Genomic DNA, 12,872 nt, shown 5'->3' with positions numbered 1-12,872 from the left:
TAAGTTTCAGAGTTGCTTCTAATGTACCAAAGCTGGACTTAGACATAATTTCACTCTCACAACATTATGGCTGGTTGGAGACAGTCCGAACCACAAGTACCGGGTCCATGGTTCTGGGCGTATACTGGGGGGACGGGGACGACTCCCATTAACCCCTGACTATACCGGGGATACGCTTATCACAATGCCTTTCTGGTCTGTGCTGAAGCAGGGCATTCTGGCAGCCAAGTGGCTTGACCTTTATTAGTGAGCCTGGTTACCCCCTCTCGGAACAACAGACTTAGAAATCGCCAGCTCATATACAGTGCATAAAATATATTTATATATATACCCTTATACACCATTTTAATAAAAAATATCACAAAATTCTTCTAAGTCCCTCGGGAAGAGTGAAAGACGCGCACGTTCATTTTCAGAGCTCCTAGACCTTCCTATAAGAAGTTAGCCTAAAAGTAGCTTCGAAAAACGCTTAGGTTAAGTTTCAGAGTTGCTTCTAATGTACCAAAGCTGGACTTAGACACAATTTCACTCTCACAACATTATGGCTGGTTGGAGACAGTCCGAACCACAAGTACCGGGTCCATGGTTCTGGGCGTATACTGGGGGGACGGGGGGGACTCCCATTAACCCCTGACTATACCGGGGATACGCTTATCACAATGCCTTTCTGGTCTGTGCTGAAGCAGGGCATTCTGGCAGCCAAGTGGCTTGACCTTTATTAGTGAGCCTGGTTACCCCCTCTCGGAACCACAGACTTAGAAATCGCCAGCTCATATACAGTGCATAAAATATATTTATATATATACCTTTATACACAATTTTAATAAAAAATATCACAAAATTCTTCTAAGTCCCTCGGGAAGAGTGAAAGACGCGCACGTTCATTTTCAGAGCTCCTAGACCTTCCCATAAGAAGTTAGCCAAAAAGTAGCTTCGAAAAACGCTTAGGTTAAGTTTCAGAGTTGCTTCTAATGTACCAAAGCTGGACTTAGACATAATTTCACTCTCACAACATTATGGCTGGTTGGAGACAGTCCGAACCACAAGTACCGGGTCCATGGTTCTGGGCGTATACTGGGGGGACGGGGACGACTCCCATTAACCCCTGACTATACCGGGGATACGCTTATCACAATGCCTTTCTGGTCTGTGCTGAAGCAGGGCATTCTGGCAGCCAAGTGGCTTGACCTTTATTAGTGAGCCTGGTTACCCCCTCTCGGAACAACAGACTTAGAAATCGCCAGCTCATATACAGTGCATAAAATATATTTATATATATACCCTTATACACCATTTTAATAAAAAATATCACAAAATTCTTCTAAGTCCCTCGGGAAGAGTGAAAGACGCGCACGTTCATTTTCAGAGCTTCTAGACCTTCCTATAAGAAGTTAGCCAGAAAGTAGCTTCGAAAAACGCTTAGGTTAAGTTTCAGAGTTGCTTCTAATGTACCGAAGCTGGACTTAGACATAATTTCACTCTCACAACATTATGGCTGGTTGGAGACAGTCCGAACCACAAATACCGGGTCCATGGTTCTGGGCATATACTGGGGGGACGGGGACGACTCCCATTAACCCCTGACTATACCGGGGATACGCTTATCACAATGCCTTTCTGGTCTGTGCTGAAGCAGGGCATTCTGGCAGCCAAGTGGCTTGACCTTTATTAGTGAGCCTGGTTACCCCCTCTCGGAACCACAGACTTAGAAATCGCCAGCTCATATACAGTGCATAAAATATATTTATATATATACCCTTATACACCATTTTAATAAAAAATATCACAAAATTCTTCTAAGTCCCTCGGGAAGAGTGAAAGACGCGCACGTTCATTTTCAGAGCTCCTAGACCTTCCCATAAGAAGTTAGCCAAAAAGTAGCTTCGAAAAACGCTTAGGTGAAGTTTCAGAGTTGCTTCTAATGTACCAAAGCTGGACTTAGACATAATTTCACTCTCACAACATTATGGCTGGTTGGAGACAGTCCGAACCACAAGTACCGGGTCCATGGTTCTGGGCGTATACTGGGGGGACGGGGGGGACTCCCATTAACCCCTGACTATACCGGGGATACGCTTATCACAATGCCTTTCTGGTCTGTGCTGAAGCAGGGCATTCTGGCAGCCAAGTGGCTTGACCTTTATTAGTGAGCCTGGTTACCCCCTCTCGGAACCACAGACTTAGAAATCGCCAGCTCATATACAGTGCATAAAATATATTTATATATATACCTTTATACACCATTTTAATAAAAAATATCACAAAATTCTTCTAAGTCCCTCGGGAAGAGTGAAAGACGCGCACGTTCATTTTCAGAGCTCCTAGACCTTCCCATAAGAAGTTAGCCAAAAAGTAGCTTCGAAAAACGCTTAGGTTAAGTTTCAGAGTTGCTTCTAATGTACCAAAGCTGGACTTAGACATAATTTCACTCTCACAACATTATGGCTGGTTGGAGACAGTCCGAACCACAAGTACCGGGTCCATGGTTCTGGGCGTATACTGGGGGGACGGGGACGACTCCCATTAACCCCTGACTATACCGGGGATACGCTTATCACAATGCCTTTCTGGTCTGTGCTGAAGCAGGGCATTCTGGCAGCCAAGTGGCTTGACCTTTATTAGTGAGCCTGGTTACCCCCTCTCGGAACAACAGACTTAGAAATCGCCAGCTCATATACAGTGCATAAAATATATTTATATATATACCCTTATACACCATTTTAATAAAAAATATCACAAAATTCTTCTAAGTCCCTCGGGAAGAGTGAAAGACGCGCACGTTCATTTCCAGAGCTCCTAGACCTTCCTATAAGAAGTTAGCCAAAAAGTAGCTTCGAAAAACGCTTAGGTTAAGTTTCAGAGTTGCTTCTAATGTACCGAAGCTGGACTTAGACATAATTTCACTCTCACAACATTATGGCTGGTTGGAGACAGTCCGAACCACAAGTACCGGGTCCATGGTTCTGGGCGTATACTGGGGGGACGGGGGGGACTCCCATTAACCCCTGACTATACCGGGGATACGCTTATCACAATGCCTTTCTGGTCTGTGCTGAAGCAGGGCATTCTGGCAGCCAAGTGGCTTGACCTTTATTAGTGAGCCTGGTTACCCCCTCTCTTAACCACAGACTTAGAAATCGCCAGCTCATATACAGTGCATAAAATATATTTATATATATACTCTTATACACCATTTTAATAAAAAATATCACAAAATTCTTCTAAGTCCCTCGGGAAGAGTGAAAGACGCGCACGTTCATTTTCAGAGCTTCTAGACCTTCCTATAAGAAGTTAGCCAGAAAGTAGCTTCGAAAAACGCTTAGGTTAAGTTTCAGAGTTGCTTCTAATGTACCGAAGCTGGACTTAGACATAATTTCACTCTCACAACATTATGGCTGGTTGGAGACAGTCCGAACCACAAGTACCGGGTCCATGGTTCTGGGCGTATACTGGGGGGACGGGGACGACTCCCATTAACCCCTGACTATACCGGGGATACGCTTATCACAATGCCTTTCTGGTCTGTGCTGAAGCAGGGCATTCTGGCAGCCAAGTGGCTTGACCTTTATTAGTGAGCCTGGTTACCCCCTCTCGGAACAACAGACTTAGAAATCGCCAGCTCATATACAGTGCATAAAATATATTTATATATATACCCTTATACACCATTTTAATAAAAAATATCACAAAATTCTTCTAAGTCCCTCGGGAAGAGTGAAAGACGCGCACGTTAATTTTCAGAGCTCCTAGACCTTCCTATAAGAAGTTAGCCAAAAAGTAGCTTCGAAAAACGCTTAGGTTAAGTTTCAGAGTTGCTTCTAATGTACCGAAGCTGGACTTAGACATAATTTCACTCTCACAACATTATGGCTGGTTGGAGACAGTCCGAACCACAAGTACCGGGTCCATGGTTCTGGGCGTATACTGGGGGGACGGGGGGGACTCCCATTAAACCCTGACTAAACCGGGGATACGCTTATCACAATGCCTTTCTGGTCTGTGCTGAAGCAGGGCATTCTGGCAGCCAAGTGGCTTCACCTTAATTAGTGAGCCTGGTTACCCCCTCTCGGAACCACAGACTTAGAAATCGCCAGCTCATATACAGTGCATAAAATATATTTATATATATACCCTTATACACCATTTTAATAAAAAATATCACAAAATTCTTCTAAGTCCCTCGGGAAGAGTGAAAGACGCGCACGTTCATTTTCAGAGCTCCTAGACCTTCCCATAAGAAGTTAGCCAAAAAGTAGCTTCGAAAAACGCTTAGGTGAAGTTTCAGAGTTGCTTCTAATGTACCAAAGCTGGACTTAGACATAATTTCACTCTCACAACATTATGGCTGGTTGGAGACAGTCCGAACCACAAGTACCGGGTCCATGGTTCTGGGCGTATACTGGGGGGACGGGGACGACTCCCATTATCCCCTGACTATACCGGGGATACGCTTATCACAATGCCTTTCTGGTCTGTGCTGAAGCAGGGCATTCTGGCAGCCAAGTGGCTTGACCTTTATTAGTGAGCCTGGTTACCCCCTCTCGGAACAACAGACTTAGAAATCGCCAGCTCATATACAGTGCATAAAATATATTTATATATATACCCTTATACACCATTTTAATAAAAAATATCACAAAATTCTTCTAAGTCCCTCGGGAAGAGTGAAAGACGCGCACGTTCATTTTCAGAGCTCCTAGACCTTCCTATAAGAAGTTAGCCTAAAAGTAGCTTCGAAAAACGCTTAGGTTAAGTTTCAGAGTTGCTTCTAATGTACAAAAGCTGGACTTAGACATAATTTCACTCTCACAACATTATGGCTGGTTGGAGACAGTCCGAACCACAAGTACCGGGTCCATGGTTCTGGGCGTATACTGGGGGGACGGGGGGGACTCCCATTAACCCCTGACTATACCGGGGATACGCTTATCACAATGCCTTTCTGGTCTGTGCTGAAGCAGGGCATTCTGGCAGCCAAGTGGCTTGACCTTTATTAGTGAGCCTGGTTACCCCCTCTCGGAACCACAGACTTAGAAATCGCCAGCTCATATACAGTGCATAAAATATATTTATATATATACCTTTATACACAATTTTAATAAAAAATATCACAAAATTCTTCTAAGTCCCTTGGGAAGAGTGAAAGATGCGCACGTTCATTTTCAGAGCTCCTAGACCTTCCCATAAGAAGTTAGCCAAAAAGTAGCTTCGAAAAACGCTTAGGTTAAGTTTCAGAGTTGCTTCTAATGTACCGAAGCTGGACTTAACATAATTTCACTCTCACAACATTATGGCTGGTTGGAGACAGTCCGAACCACAAGTACCGGGTCCATGGTTCTGGGCGTATACTGGGGGGACGGGGGGGGACTCCCATTAACCCCTGACTATACCGGGGATACGCTTATCACAATGCCTTTCTGGTCTGTGCTGAAGCAGGGCATTCTGGCAGCCAAGTGGCTTGACCTTAATTAGTGAGCCTGGTTACCCCCTCTCGGAACCACAGACTTAGAAATCGCCAGCTCATATACAGTGCATAAAATATATTTATATATATACCCTTATACACCATTTTAATAAAAAATATCACAAAATTCTTCTAAGTCCCTCGGGAAGAGTGAAAGATGCGCACGTTCATTTTCAGAGCTCCTAGACCTTCCCATAAGAAGTTAGCCAAAAAGTAGCTTCGAAAAACGCTTAGGTGAAGTTTCAAAGTTGCTTCTAATGTACCAAAGCTGGACTTAGACATAATTTCACTCTCACAACATTATGGCTGGTTGGAGACAGTCCGAACCACAAGTACCGGGTCCATGGTTCTGGGCGTATACTGGGGGGACGGGGGGGACTCCCATTAAACCCTGACTAAACCGGGGTTACGCTTATCACAATGCCTTTCTGGTCTGTGCTGAAGCAGGGCATTCTGGCAGCCAAGTGGCTTCACCTTAATTAGTGAGCCTGGTTACCCCCTCTCGGAACCACAGACTTAGAAATCGCCAGCTCATATACAGTGCATAAAATATATTTATATATATACCCTTATACACCATTTTAATAAAAAATATCACAAAATTCTTCTAAGTCCCTCGGGAAGAGTGAAAGACGCGCACGTTCATTTTCAGAGCTCCTAGACCTTCCCATAAGAAGTTAGCCAAAAAGTAGCTTCGAAAAACGCTTAGGTGAAGTTTCAGAGTTGCTTCTAATGTACCAAAGCTGGACTTAGACATAATTTCACTCTCACAACATTATGGCTGGTTGGAGACAGTCCGAACCACAAGTACCGGGTCCATGGTTCTGGGCGTATACTGGGGGGACGGGGACGACTCCCATTAACCCCTGACTATACCGGGGATACGCTTATCACAATGCCTTTCTGGTCTGTGCTGAAGCAGGGCATTCTGGCAGCCAAGTGGCTTGACCTTTATTAGTGAGCCTGGTTACCCCCTCTCGGAACAACAGACTTAGAAATCGCCAGCTCATATACAGTGCATAAAATATATTTATATATATATACCCTTATACACCATTTTAATAAAAAATATCACAAAATTCTTCTAAGTCCCTCGGGAAGAGTGAAAGACGCGCACGTTCATTTTCAGAGCTCCTAGACCTTCCTATAAGAAGTTAGCCTAAAAGTAGCTTCGAAAAACGCTTAGGTTAAGTTTCAGAGTTGCTTCTAATGTACCAAAGCTGGACTTAGACATAATTTCACTCTCACAACATTATGGCTGGTTGGAGACAGTCCGAACCACAAGTACCGGGTCCATGGTTCTGGGCGTATACTGGGGGGACGGGGGGGACTCCCATTAACCCCTGACTATACCGGGGATACGCTTATCACAATGCCTTTCTGGTCTGTGCTGAAGCAGGGCATTCTGGCAGCCAAGTGGCTTGACCTTTATTAGTGAGCCTGGTTACCCCCTCTCGGAACCACAGACTTAGAAATCGCCAGCTCATATACAGTGCATAAAATATATTTATATATATACCTTTATACACCATTTTAATAAAAAATATCACAAAATTCTTCTAAGTCCCTCGGGAAGAGTGAAAGACGCGCACGTTCATTTTCAGAGCTCCTAGACCTTCCCATAAGAAGTTAGCCAAAAAGTAGCTTCGAAAAACGCTTAGGTTAAGTTTCAGAGTTGCTTCTAATGTACCAAAGCTGGACTTAGACATAATTTCACTCTCACAACATTATGGCTGGTTGGAGACAGTCCGAACCACAAGTACCGGGTCCATGGTTCTGGGCGTATACTGGGGGGACGGGGACGACTCCCATTAACCCCTGACTATACCGGGGATACGCTTATCACAATGCCTTTCTGGTCTGTGCTGAAGCAGGGCATTCTGGCAGCCAAGTGGCTTGACCTTTATTAGTGAGCCTGGTTACCCCCTCTCGGAACAACAGACTTAGAAATCGCCAGCTCATATACAGTGCATAAAATATATTTATATATATACCCTTATACACCATTTTAATAAAAAATATCACAAAATTCTTCTAAGTCCCTCGGGAAGAGTGAAAGACGCGCACGTTCATTTCCAGAGCTCCTAGACCTTCCTATAAGAAGTTAGCCAAAAAGTAGCTTCGAAAAACGCTTAGGTTAAGTTTCAGAGTTGCTTCTAATGTACCGAAGCTGGACTTAGACATAATTTCACTCTCACAACATTATGGCTGGTTGGAGACCGTCCGAACCACAAGTACCGGGTCCATGGTTCTGGGCGTATACTGGGGGGACGGGGGGGACTCCCATTAACCCCTGACTATACCGGGGATACGCTTATCACAATGCCTTTCTGGTCTGTGCTGAAGCAGGGCATTCTGGCAGCCAAGTGGCTTGACCTTTATTAGTGAGCCTGGTTACCCCCTCTCGGAACCACAGACTTAGAAATCGCCAGCTCATATACAGTGCATAAAATATATTTATATATATACTCTTATACACCATTTTAATAAAAAATATCACAAAATTCTTCTAAGTCCCTCGGGAAGAGTGAAAGACGCGCACGTTCATTTTCAGAGCTTCTAGACCTTCCTATAAGAAGTTAGCCAGAAAGTAGCTTCGAAAAACGCTTAGGTTAAGTTTCAGAGTTGCTTCTAATGTACCGAAGCTGGACTTAGACATAATTTCACTCTCACAACATTATGGCTGGTTGGAGACAGTCCGAACCACAAGTACCGGGTCCATGGTTCTGGGCGTATACTGGGGGGACGGGGACGACTCCCATTAACCCCTGACTATACCGGGGATACGCTTATCACAATGCCTTTCTGGTCTGTGCTGAAGCAGGGCATTCTGGCAGCCAAGTGGCTTGACCTTTATTAGTGAGCCTGGTTACCCCCTCTCGGAACAACAGACTTAGAAATCGCCAGCTCATATACAGTGCATAAAATATATTTATATATATACCCTTATACACCATTTTAATAAAAAATATCACAAAATTCTTCTAAGTCCCTCGGGAAGAGTGAAAGACGCGCACGTTAATTTTCAGAGCTCCTAGACCTTCCTATAAGAAGTTAGCCAAAAAGTAGCTTCGAAAAACGCTTAGGTTAAGTTTCAGAGTTGCTTCTAATGTACCGAAGCTGGACATAGACATAATTTCACTCTCACAACATTATGGCTGGTTGGAGACAGTCCGAACCACAAGTACCGGGTCCATGGTTCTGGGCGTATACTGGGGGGACGGGGGGGACTCCCATTAAACCCTGACTAAACCGGGGATACGCTTATCACAATGCCTTTCTGGTCTGTGCTGAAGCAGGGCATTCTGGCAGCCAAGTGGCTTCACCTTAATTAGTGAGCCTGGTTACCCCCTCTCGGAACCACAGACTTAGAAATCGCCAGCTCATATACAGTGCATAAAATATATTTATATATATACCCTTATACACCATTTTAATAAAAAATATCACAAAATTCTTCTAAGTCCCTCGGGAAGAGTGAAAGACGCGCACGTTCATTTTCAGAGCTCCTAGACCTTCCCATAAGAAGTTAGCCAAAAAGTAGCTTCGAAAAACGCTTAGGTGAAGTTTCAGAGTTGCTTCTAATGTACCAAAGCTGGACTTAGACATAATTTCACTCTCACAACATTATGGCTGGTTGGAGACAGTCCGAACCACAAGTACCGGGTCCATGGTTCTGGGCGTATACTGGGGGGACGGGGACGACTCCCATTATCCCCTGACTATACCGGGGATACGCTTATCACAATGCCTTTCTGGTCTGTGCTGAAGCAGGGCATTCTGGCAGCCAAGTGGCTTGACCTTTATTAGTGAGCCTGGTTACCCCCTCTCGGAACAACAGACTTAGAAATCGCCAGCTCATATACAGTGCATAAAATATATTTATATATATACCCTTATACACCATTTTAATAAAAAATATCACAAAATTCTTCTAAGTCCCTCGGGAAGAGTGAAAGACGCGCACGTTCATTTTCAGAGCTCCTAGACCTTCCTATAAGAAGTTAGCCTAAAAGTAGCTTCGAAAAACGCTTAGGTTAAGTTTCAGAGTTGCTTCTAATGTACAAAAGCTGGACTTAGACATAATTTCACTCTCACAACATTATGGCTGGTTGGAGACAGTCCGAACCACAAGTACCGGGTCCATGGTTCTGGGCGTATACTGGGGGGACGGGGGGGACTCCCATTAACCCCTGACTATACCGGGGATACGCTTATCACAATGCCTTTCTGGTCTGTGCTGAAGCAGGGCATTCTGGCAGCCAAGTGGCTTGACCTTTATTAGTGAGCCTGGTTACCCCCTCTCGGAACCACAGACTTAGAAATCGCCAGCTCATATACAGTGCATAAAATATATTTATATATATACCTTTATACACAATTTTAATAAAAAATATCACAAAATTCTTCTAAGTCCCTTGGGAAGAGTGAAAGATGCGCACGTTCATTTTCAGAGCTCCTAGACCTTCCCATAAGAAGTTAGCCAAAAAGTAGCTTCGAAAAACGCTTAGGTTAAGTTTCAGAGTTGCTTCTAATGTACCGAAGCTGGACTTAACATAATTTCACTCTCACAACATTATGGCTGGTTGGAGACAGTCCGAACCACAAGTACCGGGTCCATGGTTCTGGGCGTATACTGGGGGGACGGGGGGGGACTCCCATTAACCCCTGACTATACCGGGGATACGCTTATCACAATGCCTTTCTGGTCTGTGCTGAAGCAGGGCATTCTGGCAGCCAAGTGGCTTGACCTTAATTAGTGAGCCTGGTTACCCCCTCTCGGAACCACAGACTTAGAAATCGCCAGCTCATATACAGTGCATAAAATATATTTATATATATACCCTTATACACCATTTTAATAAAAAATATCACAAAATTCTTCTAAGTCCCTCGGGAAGAGTGAAAGATGCGCACGTTCATTTTCAGAGCTCCTAGACCTTCCCATAAGAAGTTAGCCAAAAAGTAGCTTCGAAAAACGCTTAGGTGAAGTTTCAAAGTTGCTTCTAATGTACCAAAGCTGGACTTAGACATAATTTCACTCTCACAACATTATGGCTGGTTGGAGACAGTCCGAACCACAAGTACCGGGTCCATGGTTCTGGGCGTATACTGGGGGGACGGGGGGGACTCCCATTAAACCCTGACTAAACCGGGGTTACGCTTATCACAATGCCTTTCTGGTCTGTGCTGAAGCAGGGCATTCTGGCAGCCAAGTGGCTTCACCTTAATTAGTGAGCCTGGTTACCCCCTCTCGGAACCACAGACTTAGAAATCGCCAGCTCATATACAGTGCATAAAATATATTTATATATATACCCTTATACACCATTTTAATAAAAAATATCACAAAATTCTTCTAAGTCCCTCGGGAAGAGTGAAAGACGCGCACGTTCATTTTCAGAGCTCCTAGACCTTCCCATAAGAAGTTAGCCAAAAAGTAGCTTCGAAAAACGCTTAGGTGAAGTTTCAGAGTTGCTTCTAATGTACCAAAGCTGGACTTAGACATAATTTCACTCTCACAACATTATGGCTGGTTGGAGACAGTCCGAACCACAAGTACCGGGTCCATGGTTCTGGGCGTATACTGGGGGGACGGGGACGACTCCCATTAACCCCTGACTATACCGGGGATACGCTTATCACAATGCCTTTCTGGTCTGTGCTGAAGCAGGGCATTCTGGCAGCCAAGTGGCTTGACCTTTATTAGTGAGCCTGGTTACCCCCTCTCGGAACAACAGACTTAGAAATCGCCAGCTCATATACAGTGCATAAAATATATTTATATATATATACCCTTATACACCAGTTTAATAAAAAATATCACAAAATTCTTCTAAGTCCCTCGGGAAGAGTGAAAGACGCGCACGTTCATTTTCAGAGCTCCTAGACCTTCCTATAAGAAGTTAGCCTAAAAGTAGCTTCGAAAAACGCTTAGGTTAAGTTTCAGAGTTGCTTCTAATGTACCAAAGCTGGACTTAGACATAATTTCACTCTCACAACATTATGGCTGGTTGGAGACAGTCCGAACCACAAGTACCGGGTCCATGGTTCTGGGCGTATACTGGGGGGACGGGGGGGACTCCCATTAACCCCTGACTATACCGGGGATACGCTTATCACAATGCCTTTCTGGTCTGTGCTGAAGCAGGGCATTCTGGCAGCCAAGTGGCTTGACCTTTATTAGTGAGCCTGGTTACCCCCTCTCGGAACCACAGACTTAGAAATCGCCAGCTCATATACAGTGCATAAAATATATTTATATATATACCTTTATACACAATTTTAATAAAAAATATCACAAAATTCTTCTAAGTCCCTTGGGAAGAGTGAAAGATGCGCACGTTCATTTTCAGAGCTCCTAGACCTTCCCATAAGAAGTTAGCCAAAAAGTAGCTTCGAAAAACGCTTAGGTTAAGTTTCAGAGTTGCTTCTAATGTACCGAAGCTGGACTTAACATAATTTCACTCTCACAACATTATGGCTGGTTGGAGACAGTCCGAACCACAAGTACCGGGTCCATGGTTCTGGGCGTATACTGGGGGGACGGGGGGGACTCCCATTAAACCCTGACTAAACCGGGGTTACGCTTATCACAATGCCTTTCTGGTCTGTGCTGAAGCAGGGCATTCTGGCAGCCAAGTGGCTTCACCTTAATTAGTGAGCCTGGTTACCCCCTCTCGGAACCACAGACTTAGAAATCGCCAGCTCATATACAGTGCATAAAATATATTTATATATATACCCTTATACACCATTTTAATAAAAAATATCACAAAATTCTTCTAAGTCCCTCGGGAAGAGTGAAAGACGCGCACGTTCATTTTCAGAGCTCCTAGACCTTCCCATAAGAAGTTAGCCAAAAAGTAGCTTCGAAAAACGCTTAGGTGAAGTTTCAGAGTTGCTTCTAATGTACCAAAGCTGGACTTAGACATAATTTCACTCTCACAACATTATGGCTGGTTGGAGACAGTCCGAACCACAAGTACCGGGTCCATGGTTCTGGGCGTATACTGGGGGGACGGGGACGACTCCCATTAACCCCTGACTATACCGGGGATACGCTTATCACAATGCCTTTCTGGTCTGTGCTGAAGCAGGGCATTCTGGCAGCCAAGTGGCTTGACCTTTATTAGTGAGCCTGGTTACCCCCTCTCGGAACAACAGACTTAGAAATCGCCAGCTCATATACAGTGCATAAAATATATTTATATATATACCCTTATACACCATTTTAATAAAAAATATCACAAAATTCTTCTAAGTCCCTCGGGAAGAGTGAAAGACGCGCACGTTCATTTTCAGAGCTCCTAGACCTTCCTATAAGAAGTTAGCCTAAAAGTAGCTTCGAAAAACGCTTAGGTTAAGTTTCAGAGTTGCTTCTAATGTACCAAAGCTGGACTTAGAC

This window comes from Ascaphus truei, chromosome 4 (genome assembly GCF_040206685.1).
Source record: "Ascaphus truei isolate aAscTru1 chromosome 4, aAscTru1.hap1, whole genome shotgun sequence".
Taxonomy (NCBI): Eukaryota; Metazoa; Chordata; class Amphibia; order Anura; family Ascaphidae; genus Ascaphus; species Ascaphus truei.
This window is presented reverse-complemented; position numbering follows the sequence as displayed.